This window comes from Hyperoodon ampullatus (genome assembly GCF_949752795.1).
Source record: "Hyperoodon ampullatus genome assembly, chromosome: 16".
NCBI classification, from domain to species: Eukaryota; Metazoa; Chordata; class Mammalia; order Artiodactyla; family Ziphiidae; genus Hyperoodon; species Hyperoodon ampullatus.
This window is the reverse complement of record NC_136929.1, coordinates 20263042-20274553: the sequence shown is the minus strand read 5'-3', so window position 1 is coordinate 20274553 and position 11512 is coordinate 20263042. Positions and strand designations below refer to the sequence as shown.

At 36.5% G+C, this 11512-nt stretch overlaps 1 pseudogene across 1 annotated transcript; it reads right to left on the bottom strand.

Annotated features, from left to right (window-relative positions):
- Nucleotides 1-5917: 5917 nt before the first annotated feature.
- Nucleotides 5918-7020, bottom strand: LOC307065049 (pantothenate kinase 3-like; annotated as a pseudogene). Its single transcript has one exon. The product of its transcript is annotated as a pantothenate kinase 3-like (transcript).
- Between the last annotated feature and the right edge of the window lie 4492 nt (nt 7021-11512).

Sequence of the window (11512 nt, the reverse complement as noted above, 5' to 3'; positions counted from 1 at the left end):
TGGGAACTGGAGTCACCAAATTGGGAAGATGAAATGCAATGGGAGTAATTGCATCTCAGGGTGACAGGAGCCAAGTGGCAGTGCGCAACTGCTAAAGACAAGGTGGGCATATCTAACTAATGACAGGAGAGTCAAAACAAAGAGCAGAACAGTCTGACTCACATAGACCTATTACCTAGTCAATCATGGTGTTCCTAGAGGTGAAATAGATAAGAAGCCTATTAAACTCTTACTTGATCTGTGTAAGGAAAATTTCTAGGTCAAATAAACAAAAGTCTCACCCTGAATCACAAGAACAGTCAAGATTCCTTAATCAACTCTCAGATTTGAGCCAGTTTACTGACCTAGAGGTCCTTTTGAGGAAGGACCCTGCTACTCTGCCATAAATTTGTACTGTTAATCTTTCTCCTAGCCTTCCTCAAAGAGCCTGCAGCCTCTCACCAAGGTGTATTGGAGGAAAGGAAATAATCAGAACTTTTGAGGACTACTAGACATTGGTATCTTGATCATAGATATAAATTATAAAAATGGTTGTAGTTTGGCCGACACAACTTTTCACTCCATGCCACAATTTTACCTAGGCTTCACGATGACATATTATGATAAATGTTTTCATTTTGCAACTGAACCAGGGCAATACTTTACACAGCCTTCTTCTCCAATATTATTGAGGATTTATTTAAGTATATTTGTTCCTTTGTGCTTATGGTAGAATTACTTCCACCTTGCAAGAATATATTGATACAGATCTCCACTTAATGGCTTGAGGCAGAAGAGTCTTTGCAGAAGATTTTAAAATATAACTCCATGTATATGGCCTTTGTATGTATTTCATATCGGTTACAGTTATAAACACTACACTGTGTACGGTGTTCTATTTTGCCGCTTTTGCCCTTAGACTCAGAAAAGCTCCTGACTTTACTGTTTATGCAGTGTTCTATTTAAAGTAGTACTTCACACTGAGATTTTTTAAATTATCTACTCCTTTTTTTTTTATCACCACTTCCATAAAATGTCTGATTAAAATTAGTTACTGCTATAAGCATTAGTATCTGGAATACTCCAGTATACTTCAAAATAAAAGTTCATATTGACCGAACTCAGATTGTTGGTTTCCTATTGATCATTCATAAGTCATGGAAGAAAAATAATAGCTAAAAATGCCTCTCTTGTATTTCAGTCCGTATATGTATACCTAAAACTGCCTCTTGCTCCAGAGTGTGGAAATAATAATCAACATGATATGCTTTTGCACTTGAATGGGATAAATTCATTTACAAATGAACTTTTTTGGTTTTAATATATTTAAATTAATTTGTCTTAAATACTTATCCATGTCTGTGCATTTACCACTCTTACACCCTCAACAAGCAAATATCAGTAAAGATGATAGGTATTTTGAAGAGGATGTTCAGTCATCGTTTGACTATTATCATCATCTTACTTGCTATATGAATATTATTTATTCCTTCACACTGTTTCATTACTAAAGTAATTCATATGATTCATTTCATACAATATTTATTTCAAATAAATGCCATTATTCTGCACACCTCCTATTAACTTTTTCGTTAGTGTCCAAATTTTTCTTCCAACTTAGATACTTTTACAAAATACTTGGAAAATTAAAGCAAAGAGAGTTAAGTGGTACATATAGTTGTATATTAAAAATAAATTTTCTAACAGTGAAAGTTGTTTTACTTGATTACAATTAATTAACATATTAGAATCAGTTACATTCTGGAATGATGCAAGAGAGTGTTAATTATGGCAGAGGAACATATCAAATGCCTTATCCTTCTTCCAAACTGTGTCTATAAGCATTCAAGTAGATGCGTTATGTTCATTGGCAAGCAAAATAAGTGTCCTTGAAATCCTACATCCTTCACTGTAGTTCAGCTCATTTGACACATTGCTAACATATCAGATGATTAAATGGAAACTTAAGTACCAACTATTTAAAGCAACTTTGTATAATAGACCCATTGAGTATATATAAATCTCAAGTTCATGAAGTAGAAAATAAACTCGTACTTCAAGGAGAGGAATAGGCAAATGGGCTTTGTGTTCCCCCTGTTCCATGTGCTCTCTGTGATTTGGGACAAGGTACATAAATATTTGAATCTCTTTTGAAAACACTGTAAAATGGGACATTATCTAAATCACAGGTTAATTTAGAGGCATAAATATAGGTTGTATACAGTGCCTAGCACAATTCCGAGGAGATCTTAGCTCACAACGAATGTTACTTATCTTTTTTATATTTATTTATTTTATTTATTATTTATTTTGGATGCACTGAGTCTTAGTTGTGGCACTCGGGATCTTTGTTGCAGCATGTTTAGTTGCAGCGCATGGGCATCTTAGTTGCAGCATGTGAACTCTTTGTTGAGGCATGCATGTGGGATCTAGTTCCCTGACTGAGGATTGAACCCAGGCTCCCTGCATTGGTAGCACAGTCTTACCCACTGGACCACCAGGGAAGTCCCCAAATGTTACTTATTTATTTTATTTGTAATACTGTCTTATTGCTATTATTTCAGTTCCTTCACTCTATTTAGAAAATTTCCAAGAATATATTTTCTTAGGTTCTCAATAGCTTCTTTCCTTTTCTAATAATAATGAAAAGGATTCAAGAGCAAGGTCAGAAAATGTGTTTTTGGACGATACACGCTTGGGCAGTTAGAAGTGATGAATTCTTTACTTGCGGACCTATCACTAGTAACTACACATGGGGGGGGGCATGCAGAAGTGCCAGAGGGAGATGTGCCAGGCATCTTTTCGTTCTTCTCTACCATGTGTTCAGTCCCAGCAGTTCATGCCATTCAGCAGGTTCCCCTGCCCTCTTGGTTCCAGTTTGAGTCATCCCACAGGGAGCCCTCGTAGAAGATCAAATACAGAAGGAGAGTGACATCGGTAGTACATTTATACCCCTAGCTCCCAACTTGCAAATTCACCTTTAGGTAGTTTGACCCTTCAAGAGAGGTTCACTACTCTTTTACAAGGTGGCTGACACTGTGCAACTCAGCACCTTTGGGTTCTGGTAATTTCAGTCTTCTCTTGTCCTTCTGACTCTGGGTTGTTGCCTCCTTAGCCTTTGGAGTTCCCCTACACACACCTTATATAGAATCCTTTAATCATTTCCTATTGCTGCTTTACAAAACACCACAAACTTAGTGATTTAAGCAATACAAGTTTTTATTTTAACGTTCTAGAGGTCAAGGTCAGAAGTCCTAAAATCCAGGAGTCGGAAGGCTGCTTTCCTACCAGATGTTTTAGGGGAAAGTCTGTTTTCTTGTCTTTCCCAGCTTCTAGAGGCTGCCTGCACTCCTTGGCCCTTGGCTCCCTATTACTTTGACATGCGCTTCTCTCATCACATCTCGTCTCTGACCCTCCTGTCTCCCTCTTTCACTTATAAAGACTTGTGTGATTACATTTACTCCATCTGGACACTCCAAAATAATTTCCCCGTTTCATAATCCTTGATTTAATCACATCTGCAAAGTACTTTTGGCCATTTAAGGTAACGTATTCACTGGTTCTAAGGATTAGAACATGGAGATCTTGGGGTGGTGGTGCATTTTTCTGCCTATCTCAAGTTCCTTTGTAAATCAGTTCTCAAATTCTCTAATTTTGAGTGTGATTTATTTCTTGATGGGAACCTCAGTAATACTAGGAGACCGATTTCCCTACTGTTTTTTAGGTTCCTTTTCCAATATTATTCTGTGTAAGTAGGAGAGAGACACCAACTAATAACAGTGCTTTCTTTATACCTGTTCCTACCATTACCAATATGGTTTAAGCTCATTTTATTCTTAGTGTTATATCCTCCAATCATCAGTTTTGTTTTTTTTTCCCCAAGTCATACTACATATATCTCTAAGAATAATATTCCCAAAGTAAAGCTATTTTTAGCAAACACTAAAAATAAACCTAAAATCCAGCATCCTTGGATTGATATACTAAGCGAACTCATTTCAGGCAACTACTCCAACATTACATTTACTTTAAAAAGTATTTTTAATATAGAATTCTATTATCCAGAAATTTGGATTTTATCGAATGAGTATAAGGCCTTCCTATCTCCACAATCCTGCTTATTTTTGCTAAAAATAATGCATTGTTTCTAAGATACATTTTCAGTACCTTCTCAGATAAATTCAGATAGAAGGGAATCCTCTACCTTCTAAATTTCTGTAGGATTTAGGCATCATTTGTGGTTTTTTATTGCAATTCATAATGTAGTTATTTCTATTTTTATATCTACACCTTGATTTCAAATTAAAGAATCTTTGTATAGTTAAGTTTTATATATCTCTTACTATAGAACGTAGAGGATATATATGCAGTTCTTACATAGTTTTCTTTTTTTCCCAAGGTACTTGACTATTTAAAAGTACTAAAGTAGGCACTCTGAGAATGGAGCTGCATATCTTGGTGAATACAATGTTCTGTTGTGTTGGATTTTCTTATATAATGAATTTCCAATATAAGCATTAAACTAGGAGTTTTTTTTCTAATTCATTGCCTAAAGTTCATCGATTGAATCATGGTTGGCTGGCATAGCTGATAGCATAAGAAGTCATACAAAAACTAGTAAGACCTAAATAAAGGTGAAAATCATATCATGCTTCTGTATGGTGATTCTTATCTTATACAGAAGCTTAACAGAAAGTTTATGGTATTTTGAGTAAAATGTGAAGTCTTGCATTAGCCAGGTTCGGTGTTGATTCTGGTTTTGCTGCTTATACAGTATATTACCTTGCTATGTGGCTTAATATCTGTGAGCTTCGATTTATTTATTTATTTATTTATTATTATTATTATTTTTTGGAACTATAATGCTTTTATTACCAGAATGTACAAAACATTGATCCCTTTATAATTCTGCAATACTGCCTCAGATTCCCACGGTTTCAAACAACTTGTCTTTTAAATTTCCATAACATCCGTTTAGCATAAATGATTTTGTTGCTGTTCACAGTAGAAGACAGTCTTTAGCTTTGATGGTTCAGACCTAATTAAACAGAAATGGCTAACTTTGGGCCTAAGGTAAATGTGGTATAGAAAGAAGAGCACAGAACCCTACCAATACACATAAACCATACTCCATTCAAATAGTCCTGGGACCTTACTGAACGGACTTTGAAATAAGTAAGCCTCCCATTAAAAAACATTTTAAAATGTACTGTCTGATAAACTCAAAATACAAAAAATGCAGTATCACCAATTATGTGCATTTTCTAGGATTCGTTTTAAAATTCAGGCTAATGTTTAACAATAGCATTTCAATTAAATTATGGCATTGGAAAAGGTTATAGTTCTGAGGAAAGATCACATAAACATGCTTTTTGGGAGAAGATATGTTTGGAAAACAACAGTAATGAATAATTAATATTGCTTTAACATTTCTAAAATCACATAAGATGTTCATCTTTGATTGCCATTTCAGTAAGTTTTGATACAGAGTATGTTACTGTCCACTTACTAGTAACCAGAACACACATAGAAGACTTGTAACAAATATTCAGAATCTATTATTTTCATGAGCTAAACATTTCTGAGACTTTAAGATTCATGTTTGAACATACAGTACTGCAATGTTGGCTACATAAAATAAAATAAATGGAAGATCTTTTTCAGAGGAAGTTCAATCATCAGAGGCTGTATTGCATTTAAGGATTTACCACTGGCTATGTACAGAAGGGAAAGCATTTCACTTAGAAATACTTTACATTACTGGAGCTCTCTTTTTAATATGGCAACATATAGCAGCTTACCGTTCTGACATTTAAAAATCAAGAGGAATAGTGCTACTTTTATCCTTTGGTTCCCAGGGACAAATAATGCAGTAATTACACCTCTGGTTTTCAGTTCCTCTCGAATGACATTTATTAACAGAGAGAAACCCGATGCTTTAGCTGAAATTTGGCAGCCCAAGAAGTGCACCAACTGCTCCAGAACATCCCTCATGGTCTAGAAACAGTGCTTTCAGTTGACCTTTTGACCAATAATCCAGGACATATGCCAAAAGTTTCATCGAGAGAGAATTGACACGTAAAGTTCCAACAAAGACAACTCTTTATTTTCTCATTAACAGCACACATTCGTGCCACAGAACCAATGTTGTTGGTGATAGTAACTAACGTAGCTCTTGCTAGATCTTCTTTACCAACAGATTCTCGCTTCTCCTTATAAATCATATTCCCCAAACTAGATGCTACAGCCCAACCAGACCAAATCTTTCAAAATCTCCTCTGTAAATATCATGGACCAGCTTGTCAGCTTGGGTGCTCTCACCTTTGGATGCCATTTCAAGAGCCTCTTCAAAACTTTCACAGCCAGTTAATAAACTACATAAACCCAGAAAGGTACCCCCTCCAAGGCTTGTCCCAGTTACTCGTTTATAGTTGTCTTTGGAATGGACTGCTAAAATACTGACCCCGGAACCAATGATCACTACCAGCAGTGGAGAGGGATCAGCCAGGTTGAAAGGCATCTTTTGGCATCTCTCAGGTTCTGAGGCATTAGCAAAATAATAGCACTCTGCTTGTCCATTGAAACTGACAGAATCTATGTACAGCAAGCCCTTTACAAGGCAGTCAGGTTCATCCAATTTGTGCAGGTGGAGGTTTCCAACTGTGCGAAAACCGTTTTCAAACTTGTCAGCACCACCTCCTGTAGCACGTAGCACCGTGTGTAGTGTTGAGAAGTTTTTCGCTCTTCCCCTTTGGATAAAAGCAGGCAGGTCCTGGGTTGAAAATCTGATAAAGTGCAGGTTCCCTGTCTGGCCAAAAAGTGTTAAATCTTTTAGTTAAAGGCGCGCATCCTGAATACCAGTGGATCCACAGGCTACATTAGAAGTCAGATATTTCCAGCTACTTTTTAAGCTCTCAACTTCTTCTTGTTCTTCCTCTGCTGTGATATTGATAGGTTCAAAATAAGAGAGCTTTACCAGAGTTCCCTGATGTCCATGCCAAACCATGGGAAAGAGGGTTTCTTGGCATCCTTGATCTTCATGGCGTCGGCCCAAGCGGCCAGAGGCAGCCTCGGGTCCTCCCCTCGGGCCGGGCGGGGCGGGGGCACCTGAGACGAGGCCCGGCCCGGGGGCAGCCCCCCTACCCCCGCGAGGGGCGGCCCGGACCGAGCGAGCAGGGGAAGCGGGGAGGGGGCCCCGCCGCCGCCCCCGCTCCAAACAAAAGGCCCCGGTCCCCCGAGCCGCCGCCCAATTTATCTATTACTTACACGTAGGATTTTTGAGGACTGAGTGACACATTAGCTTTGTTGAGAAAATAGTATATGTGAAATAGCTTTTTCAGTACTCACTAAATTTATGTTTTAAGAAATCTTAAAAGCAAGAAATGAATATACCAAACTGCAAATCTGATTTTCAGGAGTATATAGAAAATCTTCCACCAGAGCCTAAGAAATATGTGATCTAACTTAGAACGGGGAAAAGGCGTCGTGTAAATAGTTTTATGAGACCAGGTTTGTTTCAGTTGTTGTGGTGGTTTTGTGTCTAAATGAAGGACTGAAGTCCATTTTTGCCTCCTTGTTATCAACAAGGAAAATCACATGGTCATATTGGGGAGAGTTTTCCTTCCCCGTCAGAAGAACCTGTTTTGACATTAAAGTTCTCTGATCAGATCTGAACCACTCTCCTCATTCACCTCCCTCTGTTCAGAAAAATACTCCTGTCGTAGATCTCAAAGAAATCAGGTTTCATCTGAAGCAGAATAAATGATTTAAGAAACTTGATTATTTTAAGAGAAAATTGGTTTGGCATAGTAAACGACATTAGTAAGAAAGTAAAAGTATCTTATTGTACCTACCCAATTTTTCAGACTTCCCCTGATAAATATTCTTCTAAAATTATTAGATTTATTCAGAAACCACGTTTCTTTTATAAACATTTCTTTGTAAAACACCAAACTATCTTCAGTTTGCTCTGAATCACTGTTGTCCTACCTAGAGTCTAAATAATTTGCCAATGAATACATTATAACGTAAGTATTATAGAGTACAGTGAATTATAATGGCTTGTGTCACAATGGAAGGTAAGGATTCCATCCCATTCACGTTGCAATTTGACACCTTCCTGAAGCAGTTGTTGACAAAATAGCACCTATGAAAGGAAGCTTACTTACCCTTTAGCCCTTTGGTACAATCAAAAGAACACAACTATTTAACAAGGGAAGAATTAAAGTTTGAACAGCAGTGCTCTGTCTGGGGGGAATTCTAGTATTGCTTATGAAAGATATTCAGGGAGACCTATAAAAACACAAGTCGACTTAAGTTTGTAAATTAATTTAGCAATTGCTATGACAAAGCTAAGGGCATGGCTAGCTAATAAAATGTGTCAATCATGGAGGCTTTAAATAAAAGTGGAAGAGAGCAGTTATTGTAGACTTTAATGGTGCTGCAATATTTAATCTTTTCTTCCAGACATGACCTTGTATAATAAATCCCAGGTTGTTTTCTGAGAAAGGAGAACTTATTACAGCTACACAACTGTCATATTTCCAATATTTTTCTCTCTCTTTTACCTTTATGTCAAATGTTTTCTGGATTTTTAAATTCATATGATAATAAAACCATTAGAGTTTATTCTCTTTATGGAGAGATGGAAGTACACACATTAAACAGAGGATATGAACAAAGTCTTAAATTTTCCACAAGCTATATTAAAAATGATTTCCTCTGGAAAAATAGATACCCACTTAGGAATACGAATAACTGTAAATTAAAAAATGGATTAAATTTCACAGAGTATCTATTTACCAATTTAACAAAACAAATATAAGTATATGCTTTGTTTCCACTTCAATAAAATCTGTTGACATGATAATTAAATTATGGCCTGATATTTTCTTTCAACCTAAACTAAGTTTTCATATTTCCTACAATAAGTATTATAACCCAGAAGATAAATAAGGCTGCCACCTGCAAATCATTATAGTTTAAAAATAGTAAATAGTCCTATCAAGATAAAATATTTAGAATAATTTAAAATATACCAAATGCTCATGCACACATAAACAGATACATACACATACATAAACATATATGTATATATGTGAGAAACACACATCTTAAGGATAATCTTGGAGAGTTTTAATTAGTAAAGAGTAGTATTTGCCTTACAGAGATTCTTTTATTTTTATACCAGAAGATACATCCTTTAGAAACAATTTTGGTTTTCAACTCTGGATCTCAGAACTGCAGAGTTAGAAAAGTAAATGTCTTTAATGCCTTTTAAAGTAAATGTATTTAATCCCATTACATACTAGGGCTTCAGTTGTCTCTATCATATTTGCATCAGAGATCAAGCTGCTTTTCCTGGTCCAGTGCATCCCAAGGCCACTTGGTCTATCGTTGTACATCTCAGAGTGTTGGGCATTTTTCCCTTGATGCATGCCTCCTCCTCTACATTCTTTATGTCAATTAGATTATCATCTGGTCAGAGCTGCTGTTGAATGTCCATCCTCCTTATTATAGACATTAAGCTAAAGATAGTTAATATATATTCTGAGTTACAGATCTAGAAAGCAAAGCAATTGTCTGTTCTCTGCTGAATTGTCACCCATATGCCACTTTAGTAGCTGTAATTGAAAAGTGTAATGAACAGGTACCTCTCCAGCTTGTTGGATTGCAATATATATATATATGCACACATATATGTCTCTCTATGTGTATATATGTGTGTATACATACCAGTATGTATTATATAATATATATAATATGTACTATATATTATATGAATCAACCCTTCTCCCTTAATAGTTATTCTTTGTTTATTTTTATTTAGTTTTAAGGATGTAGCTGTAGTAAGCATATATGTAAATGATAATCAACAGAGGAAGGAGTTTTTATTACCTAATGTCTAATGGCCTTAAAACTGTCATTAGTGCTGCCTGTTTTTACTGTGTTTCTAATTCATACTTATACATGTAATTGTGTGTAGCCGAAGACTACCAACTTAAGATATCATTCACCTTTAGTGGAAAACATACATTCACATTCCCCTTTTATTTTCTTATCTTTTATTATTGACCCGGTGAAATTCATTTTCTAATTTTACTCTTACTATGAATGCCCACCGTACCCAACAAAGGGATGAAGTAGAAGCTCTAAAACACAAACATTCCCGTTTTCTTTTTCTTTTTTTTCACAGCAGGGTAGTGTTGCAGTTGAACTCTTGATCCATCTCTAAAGTCCAGCTGCCTGCATTCACTAGGAACACAGTCAGCGGGACAAAAAGTGACCATAGATGTGCTGTAGACTGGGAGTCACCCAACCTGATTGGAATTTTGAATAAGGAGGAGGAGACAGTCATGAGGAGATTTAGTGTCAGGTTCTTCTAGAAGGAGGAAACCACAACAAATGCAAAGGCCATGGAAAGGAAGTAACCTAGGTATATATGAGTATCAGAAGGAGGTTCATAGACTGCAGTTTGATGTGTGCGGGGCAGAGGGGTAGGAGGTGAGGTGGGAGAGTGAAGCAGGGGTCTTCTCTGTACTCTCTTCTAGCTGTGGGAAGAAGTGTGGATTTATTTCAAGGCAGTGGAGTGCAGCCGGAGGGTTTTTAAGAGAGGAAAGAGCAATCTGATGTGTGTGGTAAAATTTCACACTGACTGCTGTGTGGAGAATGGATTATAGGAGTGGAAACGAGAAGGCAGGGACGAGCGTTAAGAAGCAGTTCCAGTGTCCTGATGTGAGGGCGTGGTGTCTTGGTTAGAAAGTCAGAGGATATATTTGGCAACATCAATTTACTTGGGAATATTTCTCCAGAAGAAAATCTCAGCCTTAGTAATTTAATTAGTGTATAATGCTAATGAATGCATTACGCGTGGTCCTGTTGCACAGGGTGAGAGGTTAGAAGGGTGAGCAGGGTTCAACATAGCCTTTGACAACTGGTATTAGTATATCAGACTGTGGCTATATGACGTCATGTCACATATCTAAGATTTGAATGGCATAATATACAGGACTTTATTTTTTTTATTTTTTTTTCCTCATTCTGTTTCCTTCCACAAACAGAATGGTTTATTTTCACCCTGAAACACATAGTGGCAGCTGCAACCAGTTTGAAAGTTTCAGCAATCCTGGGAGGAATGGAAAAGCAGAACTTTGGAAAATAAACAAATGTTTTGATTATTCTCACAACGTCATAAGGTTGTAGGGGAAGAAAATAGTCACTTCTTATAAGAACAGTAGTTTGGTTACTGATCATTAAATTACAAGTTTCCAAGTGATGGGTATTAAAATCTTGTAGGTAATATTGATTTGGATATAACTTTAATAACGATGATTGATAGTATTGTAAGTGAATAAAAATATTCATTCACCTATACATTTCCTAGGAAAAACAGGAGTTGATTGTTCTGTTTGTTTCCACAGACATTTATTGAGCATTTATTAAATATCAGTGCTAGACAGTGCCATCAAGGATTTTACAATTCTTTGAGGGGCTGTAGGTATGTAACCTGATCATTTGAATATAATGTGGAAAG